The sequence below is a fragment of the Anguilla rostrata genome, chromosome 8 (genome assembly GCF_018555375.3).
Source record: "Anguilla rostrata isolate EN2019 chromosome 8, ASM1855537v3, whole genome shotgun sequence".
In the NCBI taxonomy this organism is placed as follows: Eukaryota; Metazoa; Chordata; class Actinopteri; order Anguilliformes; family Anguillidae; genus Anguilla; species Anguilla rostrata.
This window is the reverse complement of record NC_057940.1, coordinates 3,281,130-3,290,589: the sequence shown is the minus strand read 5'-3', so window position 1 is coordinate 3,290,589 and position 9,460 is coordinate 3,281,130. Positions and strand designations below refer to the sequence as shown.

Sequence of the window (9,460 nt, the reverse complement as noted above, 5' to 3'; positions counted from 1 at the left end):
GCTGTTTTACCTCAGTTTTCATCAGACATGACACTTTTTGCAAAGACATTCAATAACCATAACCTCACCTATTTACTTTCAGTTTTGATTAATATATTTTCATATTTAGGTCTGGGCTATTAAAAGCCTTGATCAAGATACTTGCTACCTAGCAGTTTCTAGTCAGTCACCTAGCGGAGCTACCTGGTAATACTGAGCTCTTTGTGAAAACTAGGGATCGGTACCAGTAATGGATTGATCGATTACATGTCAGATATGTGCCTACTTGATCTTCTGATTTTTTCATAAAGGCTAGGCTACACACGGTACAACTAGGCTATGTGTTGGAACTGGTCTCCATTCATTAATTTACATTACATTACATTACATAACAGGCATTTGGTGGACGCTCTTATCCAGAGCGACATACAAAGTGTATAATCGTAACCAGGGACAAGTGTGTTGACAACCCTAGAAGGAACTACAGTTCCAAGTGCAGGGAGCGACCGCGTAGTTTAACTTGGACCCTGTAGGTTAATCTGATCAACACAAACAAAAGCAGCAGCAAATTTACCGTACAGTGTGTAAAAAAGAAGAGACACATTAAAATAGCGTATATTTCTTCATGTAATATGAACAGAATAAAGAAAAAATATATTTTGAAAAAATGCATGTTTTAATTGCAATTTTGGTGCGCTGTTGCACAAGTGGGATAATGCATGAACAGCTGAGCATTATGCAGTTTGAACGTTCTGCACTGAGGAAAATTTCCAGAGGCGTCAACTGTAATGGAAACACAAAATATGCAATTCCACTGCAATGGAAATGTAAGGTAAGTATTCCAGCAAATACCCCAAACCCTACAGGCTACCACTGAGTAATGAAAGCATTTTTTCTGGTACCTCGACCAGGTTACCTAACATCAAAATTCGATTTAAGTCAAAATGGTCTCGCAGCATGTTCGTTACCACGGATAGCTAGCAAGCCAACCACTGAATTGTACTAAAAACAGAGGCTAAATAATAAATGTAGTCAAGCTATGACTAGATCAGCTACTCTCTATACCGTCATTCCTGGAAAACTAAACTGACACTGTTGCAAGAATGCTATTGTAACTGGTAGAATGCTTACTCTTACAAATTTCCAATTTATTCAGACCAACGTGCGTTCATTTAGAAACTGTGAGTGAACTTTTGCAGGTGCTACTTCATATCCTGGCATATATGGAAAAGCTTTAGAATCTTGACAGCAATATGCGCACACGAGCAATACAGTACAATTCTCAGATCCTTTTTTTTTTTTTTTTTTAAGTTCGCTTCAGTGAAAGTCAAAATCACAGGGACTGAGTCCCAGGTAGTCGTTAAGTTTTCATTGATAGAAATTCTGTGAGACTGTGGTAAGGCGGTTTACAGAAGACTGTTCCTTGTCAGACCTCCCTTTAAACATGTAAATCCCTACAATGCACCAGGACCAGGCAGGCTAACTGGTCGACTCAAACATGTTATAGTCAGTTGTCTGGGACCTTCTGTGAGTGGTTTAACAGCTCGTTGGTGGAGCACTCCAGCGCTTCACATGGAAATCCTGTTATTTGCCCCATTCCTAAGAAAAGTAACCCCGATTGCAACACTGATTTCCGTTTAGCGGCACTGACGTCAGTAGTAATGTAATGTTATGATAGGAAGGATCTTTCAAAACTGCAGGAGGATATAGGCACCTCCATGGATCAGCTTCCATGTGCTTTAAAGATAGAAAGGTGTGTGGATGACCCTGTCTTCCTCACTCTACTGCACTGTGTGCCTTGTCACCATGAGACACATAACACCCAGGCCGGGGTGGTGTTCTTTGACTGCTCAAGGAAATTTAAATACTGTCCAACCCCATCCTATAGGTCGCAGACTATTCAAGTTGAGTGTAAACCCACACGTGATACTGTAGTCTATGCCTTTATGGACAGACAGAATATAAACAGGTTAAATTCAATGGCCATTGCAGGTCTGTCAAAACCTCCTCAACAGTAAGTCCCCAGGGCTCTGTGATATCGATATCCCCAGTGCTGTTCACATTGTACACAGACGACTGCAGGGGCACTGAACTAGATGTGCTCTTCTTTAAATACTCTATTTATACTGTAATTCTGGATGTATCAAACTCGCATATGCAGCTCCAGTCTGTGGTAGCCACTTCTGCTGGCTGCTGTGAGGACAATCACCTCAACCTCAACGCTTCAAAGACGAAGGTCACAGACCTCCGACACACTCCTACCAGCCCCATAGCTTGGACTGGATGGACTGAGTGGGCAGAGGAGTACCTGCACCTTGGTACGATAATAGACTTCAAGCTCGCATTTAAGATTAATGCTGAACAGATCTGCACAAAATGTCAACAGGCGCTTTTTCTTCTTGAGAAAACTGAGAAGCCTGCAGGCATGTAAGTCCTAATCGACAGGCTTTTTACAGCTGCTTTATTGAATCAGTTCTCAAATTCGGTATCCACGGTTGGTTTGGTTCCCTGATTTGGGGTGAACCTGAGCCCACTTAAAGCAGAAAGATATTTTGCCAAGACCATCTCTGTAAAACAGGCCCGAAGGAAGGGAGAACAAGTCGCACGGGACCCCCGCAACACCAAATCTACGCCGAGTATTAACTTCTGCCCTCGGGGCGAAGATTCCGCCCCCTGTCACTGAAGACCAAGAGGGCCGTGTCCACTTTTGTCCCTGCACCCATCAGACTCCTGAATAACACCAACAATGGAATATTATGTTCTTTTAAAACCTCTAGTCTTTAGCATTTCTCTTGCTTTGCATCCTGTTATATATATGTATGTATTTTAACTGTGTTGCGTGATTGCGTTGAATGTTTCTGCCTCGTTACGCAAGAAGTTCCTCACAAGGCAAATAATAAAATATCTTGAATTGCACTGAATACGCACACCGATGATGAGTGAACAGATATGCCTAAGCATAGAAAGATTAGGGCAACAATTGTCAGAGGAAAAAAAACGACTGGGGTGAATTACATGCATTACATGCATGAGTGCAGGGCACACACAAAGTACATACACATAAAACATGGTTCCACATCACTATTCGTGTCTTTAAAAATATCATCAATACTACCATTCGAAACAAAAATGATTATTTTTCGTTTTGCATGCTTGAGACGTATTGAAAATGTTTTTTAATAGAGTACGATTTGGCATTAAACTGTCGGATTACTTAGCCCTACTTACTGACGCCCACTTACTTATGTAGCGTATAATTTCAGTTTCATTGTAAATTAAAATAATTCCTGGAATTATTACCTCCCGATATAACGGACTTTAAGAATTTCCAACACAGTTCTTGATTCGGTAATAATTTACGCTTTAATGTAGCCTATAGGCCATGGAAATCCGGTATTGAACAGTAATGTCTTCATTTCACTTGTTCTGTTTAATTTTCTGTTCTGAGAATACTTCCAAAAGAGAGAGTAAAGGAAAATATATGACAAGCGGTGTTCGCAGGGCAGAAAGCGACAGATTAAACTCTCTGGTTAAGGTCTTCTGCTTGCCGAGCGTGGCTCCTGGACCGAGTGGGACACAGAGAGCATCAGTGGCACGAGGTTTTCTGCGTAGCTGTGCATAAACAGGGCATCATTAGCACAGAGGACCGGGGATTGCCATTCTCCCTGGATTTAGCAAACTCAAGTGGTTACTCGAGGTATTGCAGTTTAGTAAGCCTCTGGTTCCAAAAAAGCTAATTACCCCATTGAAGTCTATTCAAAACTACGAATTTATCCTGAACTACCCTGGCCAAATTAAATTATTTTAGACAGAACTTTTAGACAGGCAACACAGAATATATAACATTTATTTAATTCCAATTTGCTCCTCGTGGTTTTACAGTGTTTCATAGTGCGCACAATTGCTTAAACGTGCACACCCTGGCATGAACGGGTATGAGGCTGTGATTGACTCATCCTGAGAGAGTTGCCAGGACAGAAATGGACTGCATTTATATAGCACTTTTACCCAAAGCGCTTTACAATTTGACGCCTCTCATTCATCCATTCACACACACACACCAACAGTGAAAGTCTGCCATGCAAGGTTGGGAGCAATTTGGGGTTAAGTGTTAACCGCTCTTACCTCCTGAGCTATGTCGTCCACACAGAACAGAACAGATGTGCCAGAGTAGGCTATTACACCTTGACCTAGGATTACATTAATTCACCGTCATTGTTTAGATTGCATTTTTATTGTGAGATTACAACTATTACTATAAAATGCTATTATGCTGATTCTTCCATATTATTATTTTGACAACATTGTTATTTTGACATTTCTACTGATAGCCAGCTGTGATAAAAAATGTTATTAGTTGTAGTATTTCTGTCTTTTCCTAATGATGCCTTAATCAACACCATAGCATCTTTTCTAAAATAATTTTAAAGCAAATATATTCAGCTAGTCTCATTATTTTTTTATGTTTGATATATATGTATGCAAAAGACTTATTTATCCACAGATTTTATGCAATTTTGCACGTTATCTATTTATTTGACATTTTTTGGCTACCCTCACAGTTCAAATCATGAAAATTTGCTTGTGAGCTGTGACAGTATGGCAAGCCGTTTTAGCTTTAATTCATTTCTAGAGGATATCACAAATTCAATTCTAACTAGTTAGAATGCAAGTTCTTGATATCAGAAATTCAGTTGTAACTAGTTATAATTCAAGCGCTTTCCCCATTCATTTCAATGGGACCTTTCATTTTTGATTTCAAGAATTAAATTTTAACTAGTTAAAATAGGAATTCTTGATATTATGAATTGTATTTTAACTAGTTAAAATTTGACATTCTAATTCAAACTAGTTAAAATTCCATTACTGATATTAAGAACTCCAATTTTATCTAGTTAAAATTGAATTAATGATATTGATATGGAACTTTGTCTCTGGATCAGGACTCTTCGAGGTCGTCTCCGCGGCAACGGCCGTGTCCTCGTCATCAGTATCAGACGGCAGAGACAATGTTGAGACTGTGGTGGAGATGAAGTCCATGGACTTACACACACACGCACACGAAGATACATAACACACACACCACCTCCTACTCAACGCCTTCTTGGCTCCCACCCCCCCTCCCTCCCCCGTTACAGTGCAGTCTGCTGAGGGTTGATGCGATGCGCCTGAGCGGCTGCGCGCTCCCCCCAGTGTCTGTGCTGCGACACTTCCCCTCCCCGACAGCCTACCCCCTACCACATGTGCAAGTCTTCGAGTTTTGTTGTAATGTTTGTAATGTTTTTATGATGTTGCTATGTGCTGAGGTTTTTCTTCGTTTCAATGAAACGAGTGCCCTCTCGTTTCATTGAAAGGACTGTTTTTTTCCTCCTCCTTCCTCCTGTTCTCTCATTTCTCATCTAATAAGTTGGCGCCGCAGATGGCTGCCTCGGTGTGTTGACCAAAACAAATTCCTCGTATGTGCAAATGTACTTGGCAATAAAATACGATTCTGATTCTGATTCTGATTCTGATATCAGAAATAGGTATTTTAACTAGTTGAAATTATATTGTTGATATCAGTAATTGATTTTCTGATATCAGAAATTGGCATTTTAACTAGGTCAAATTCCAACTCCCATTGAAATGAATGAGAAAAATGTTTTCAATCTGACTAGTTAAAATAGGATTTCCGATATCAAGAACTGGCAGTTTAACTAATTAAAATTCAATTTCCGATATCAATAATATGCATTTTAACTAGGTAAAATCGAATTTCTGATATCAGAAATATACATTATAACTAGTTACAATTGAATATCTGATATCAAGAATTAGCATTCTAACTAGAATTTGAATTTGCGATATCCTCTAGAAATGAATTAAAGCTAAAACGGCTTGCCATATGACAGTGACAAGCTCTTATCACAAGCTTTAACTGTGTCACAAGCTCCACAATTAGCTTTGTGGCTAGCTCAGCTAGTCACAAAACCAATTACACTACACAACACAAGTAGCTGAGTAAGTAGCAAAGCCAATCGCACTGCACAATGCAAATGGCTGCGTGGGTAGCAAAACCGACAGCTCGATGGCTACCATTCATGACAACTATGTCAAACCATGACAAAGTAGTCATTTGGGGTGGGGGGGGGGGGGGGTGGGGGAGCAGTCACACCAGTTACGCCTGGTTATAGCCTCAAACAGTCTGAGGAATGTGGCCCCCAAACCCCAGTCCTACTGGTTTTTAGTGCACTAGGCGAGAAAAAAGTGGTTCTTCAGTTGACTTGTGAAAATCTCTACAATTTCAGCAGTGCTTAGAGCAGGTGGGAGATTATTCCAGCAGTGGGGGGGTCTCGTCATAGGTCTAAGCCCTGGATACTTATTAAAAAGGAGGATCTGAGGGCTCTGCTCAGAATACATTTAGGAAGCAGGTCAGCAATATATAAAGGCGCAGGTCCATGGACAGAAAAAAAATAAAAAATAAAATAAAATAATCTCTCAATCAATTCTGGAATTAACGGATAAACGGGGGACATCAAAACAGGTGTGTTCTCTTCCTGGGGTTTTTGTTAAGACTCCAGCAGTAGCAATGAATGATTTGCAACTGTCCTAATGTGTCTTTAGGAAGCCCAGAGAGAGGTGCGTTGCAATAGTCTGCTCGTAAAACGAGTGTGTATGTTTTTCTGTGTCTCCATGCGTGAGAACAGGTCTGATTTTAGCTTTGGTTCTCTCATAATTAAAGGCAGTTTGGGTTACATTCTGTACTGTCAGTGTTAACACCTGAGGATTGCCAGAGGACGCGCCTCTGGCTGCGCTCGCTCTGCCCTTTTTACGCGTAGCTACGCAGAAAACCTCGTGCCACTGATGCTCTCTGTGTTCCACAAGAGTAGTCTTCCAGTCCGTGCGGACAATTCGGAGTGACAGACCTTATCCCAGAGAGTTTGGCGGCGGAAACCAAGTAGTCCCTCACTTTCTGCTTTGCGAACACTACTTGTCATATCTTTGCCTTTACCGTTTCTTTTAGAAGTGTTATTTGCACGTTTTTCATAGAATTTGTGAAAAAAGAAAAACTTCTTCGATACAGTCAGCGCATTTCGTGCCATCAAAGATTTATTCTCACCCCAATGAGGTTCGCCAAAGCATTGTTCATAACAATTTTGTAAATAAACGCATTACATTTATACCTACTCCTGACATTATGGAATCGGGTAAGTTACTTTTTCAATTAAATTAATGTTTAACACATGGATTAATAATCTCATTCACACAGGAGTTTATTATAAGTCTCTCAATCGTGTAAATGTACATATAAATAACGTTGTCTAATTTAGAAATGTATGATCCGAGTCTATGATAATGTGTGCTCTATTATATGTCTGTCAACACTGTGGTTGAAACGTATGTTTAATGTTTAGAAAAACTTTTTCAACGCGCCTCAAACAGAAAACAGGAAATAACATTTTTTTCAGATAACAGTATTGATGATATTTTTAAAGACATAGATAGTGATGTGGAACCGTGGCCCTGTTGAAAATTCCTATTAATACCAGCTGGGATTCTAAGATGGTCTGAAATGGTTTAAGCTGTGTTTTAACACTTCCAGCTGGTCATACAGTAGCTGAACAAAGCTGGTAGAGTAAGCCGGTAGTCAAGCTGGTGGGTTAGCAACAAGTGTAGTACATCTTACATACATCTTACATACATCTTAAACCCGCTCGACCAGTTTTTGCTGACACTTTTTTCCCCCCCTGAAATTTGCCGCTGTAATCTTGAATGCTCAGGCATGTATGTTCATCTGTGAGCGTATGTGTGTGTACTGATGTGCAAGATGTTCATTTTTTTTTTAAATCACTAATTAAATACATTTTATTGCATCCCAAAAGTGCATCCCACACATTGTCCAGTCTCTTCGGCAGGTGTTATGTTTCAAAATGTTTTTCCATGGTGTCCTGTAGTTATTCCCTGGTAGAAATTCCAGCTACCATCTTAAGATGGAATCTGGCTGGAATCAGCTTCTGCTCCAGCTTGATGTCATCTGTAATTTGGCGATGGTCTGTTGTCTGTACCAAGATGGCCCACCAGCTAGACATGTTCTTCAGCACGGTCGCTCAGCTCATCCATCTTGTTGCCAGCTTTACCATCTCCAAACCACGACTAATTTAAAGAGTTGTACATTCTTCTGGATGCCACTTGACTGTTAGACAGGGAGCCCGCCTGTGTGTGCTGCTCTCCACTGCAGCCCACTATCTCCATTTTGCCATACGCTAGTGGTTCACATTTGGTAGAAATGTTTTATTGGGACTTGGAACTTTATCACAAAGTATTCATCACTGTGCCGAGTCTGGAACTGTTAGCCTATTGAGCGTGTATTAGTCAGTTCATCAGATTTCTGTCCCAGTTATCAGAATTCACTGATTAATAAACACCATTTCAGTAATAATTACTTTTCTGTGGATTCACTTGTTTTACAGAAAACCACATCACCATGAACATGCAGAAGAGGAGCCTTGTATTCTGAGGTGGATGTATAATTATCCAAAGAAGCATTCAGTCATTTCTCACTCATTTTTGTGAACAGCCATCATGGTAATTGGTTTATTTCCATAAGTAGAATCAGCCCCCCCCCCCCCCCATGAAATAGGCCTAAGTAAAGGAAAATTGATTTTTGATCATGCTATTTGTTCAAAGTAAAATTAATACATTATTATTAGGACACTCGAGATATCAGGAAGTCAAATACTTTTATTATTACACTTTAGTTAAACGTGGAATTGCTACATACTACTGCATTTGTAATTGTGTACATGTTTAATTGTTAGAGGTTGTGTAACTTTATGAAATGATTAAGGTGGATTATTCATTGGAGTTAGGGGTCAGGATTATCTACCATCAGGTCACAATGCCCATCTTTAGCAGCACTAAGTCATGAATGAATAATAATGAATAAAATATATTTTCATAAATGTTTTCACAGAGTACTCAACCAGTACATCCTGCTCCAGTGCCTGTACGATGCAGAAGCAGCTTGTTGATCAAGACACTACTTTTCATTATTGTTTTTGCTATTTGTTTTTATTTGTATTTTAGCATAAATTACAACTGGACGAGCCTAATGGTAATAGCCACTTAATTTCTTATTGTGAGCTTAGTCTGAAAATGCCACTTTGGCAAACAGAAGACAGAACATATGAAAACTATGTCAGTATCAAAGCTCATTACGTTCAGAAAACACCTTCACTTAATTTTTAATGATATGAATAAGGCTAAATATTTTACTGCCTTCATCAGTAAAATTTCACAATTCATTTCACAAATCTAAAATGCACAGGTGGGATAAATATAGAAAACATTCCACACTACACTACTATGGCCTCTGTACTGAAACTACTCAAGGGTCAGAGCTTCTTAATTTGTCTTCAGATTTCATATGATGGCTAATGTTCTCTGCATTAATTTCCATGTGAGATGTAGAAGCAAATGTACAGGTAACTGCCAAAAAACA

At 39.6% G+C, this 9,460-nt stretch overlaps 1 protein-coding gene and 1 long non-coding RNA gene across 2 annotated transcripts in view; both read left to right on the top strand.

Annotated features, from left to right (window-relative positions):
* LOC135260544 (NXPE family member 2-like) overlaps positions 1–9,460 on the top strand; it is a 136,218-nt gene that overhangs the window by 121,900 nt on the left and 4,858 nt on the right. The gene's annotated exons all lie outside the window — the stretch shown is intronic.
* On the top strand, positions 6,624–9,454 carry LOC135260562 (uncharacterized). The gene is made up of 3 exons (XR_010331661.1): positions 6,624–7,166; positions 8,430–8,544; positions 8,933–9,454. It is a non-coding gene; the product is annotated as an uncharacterized LOC135260562 (long non-coding RNA).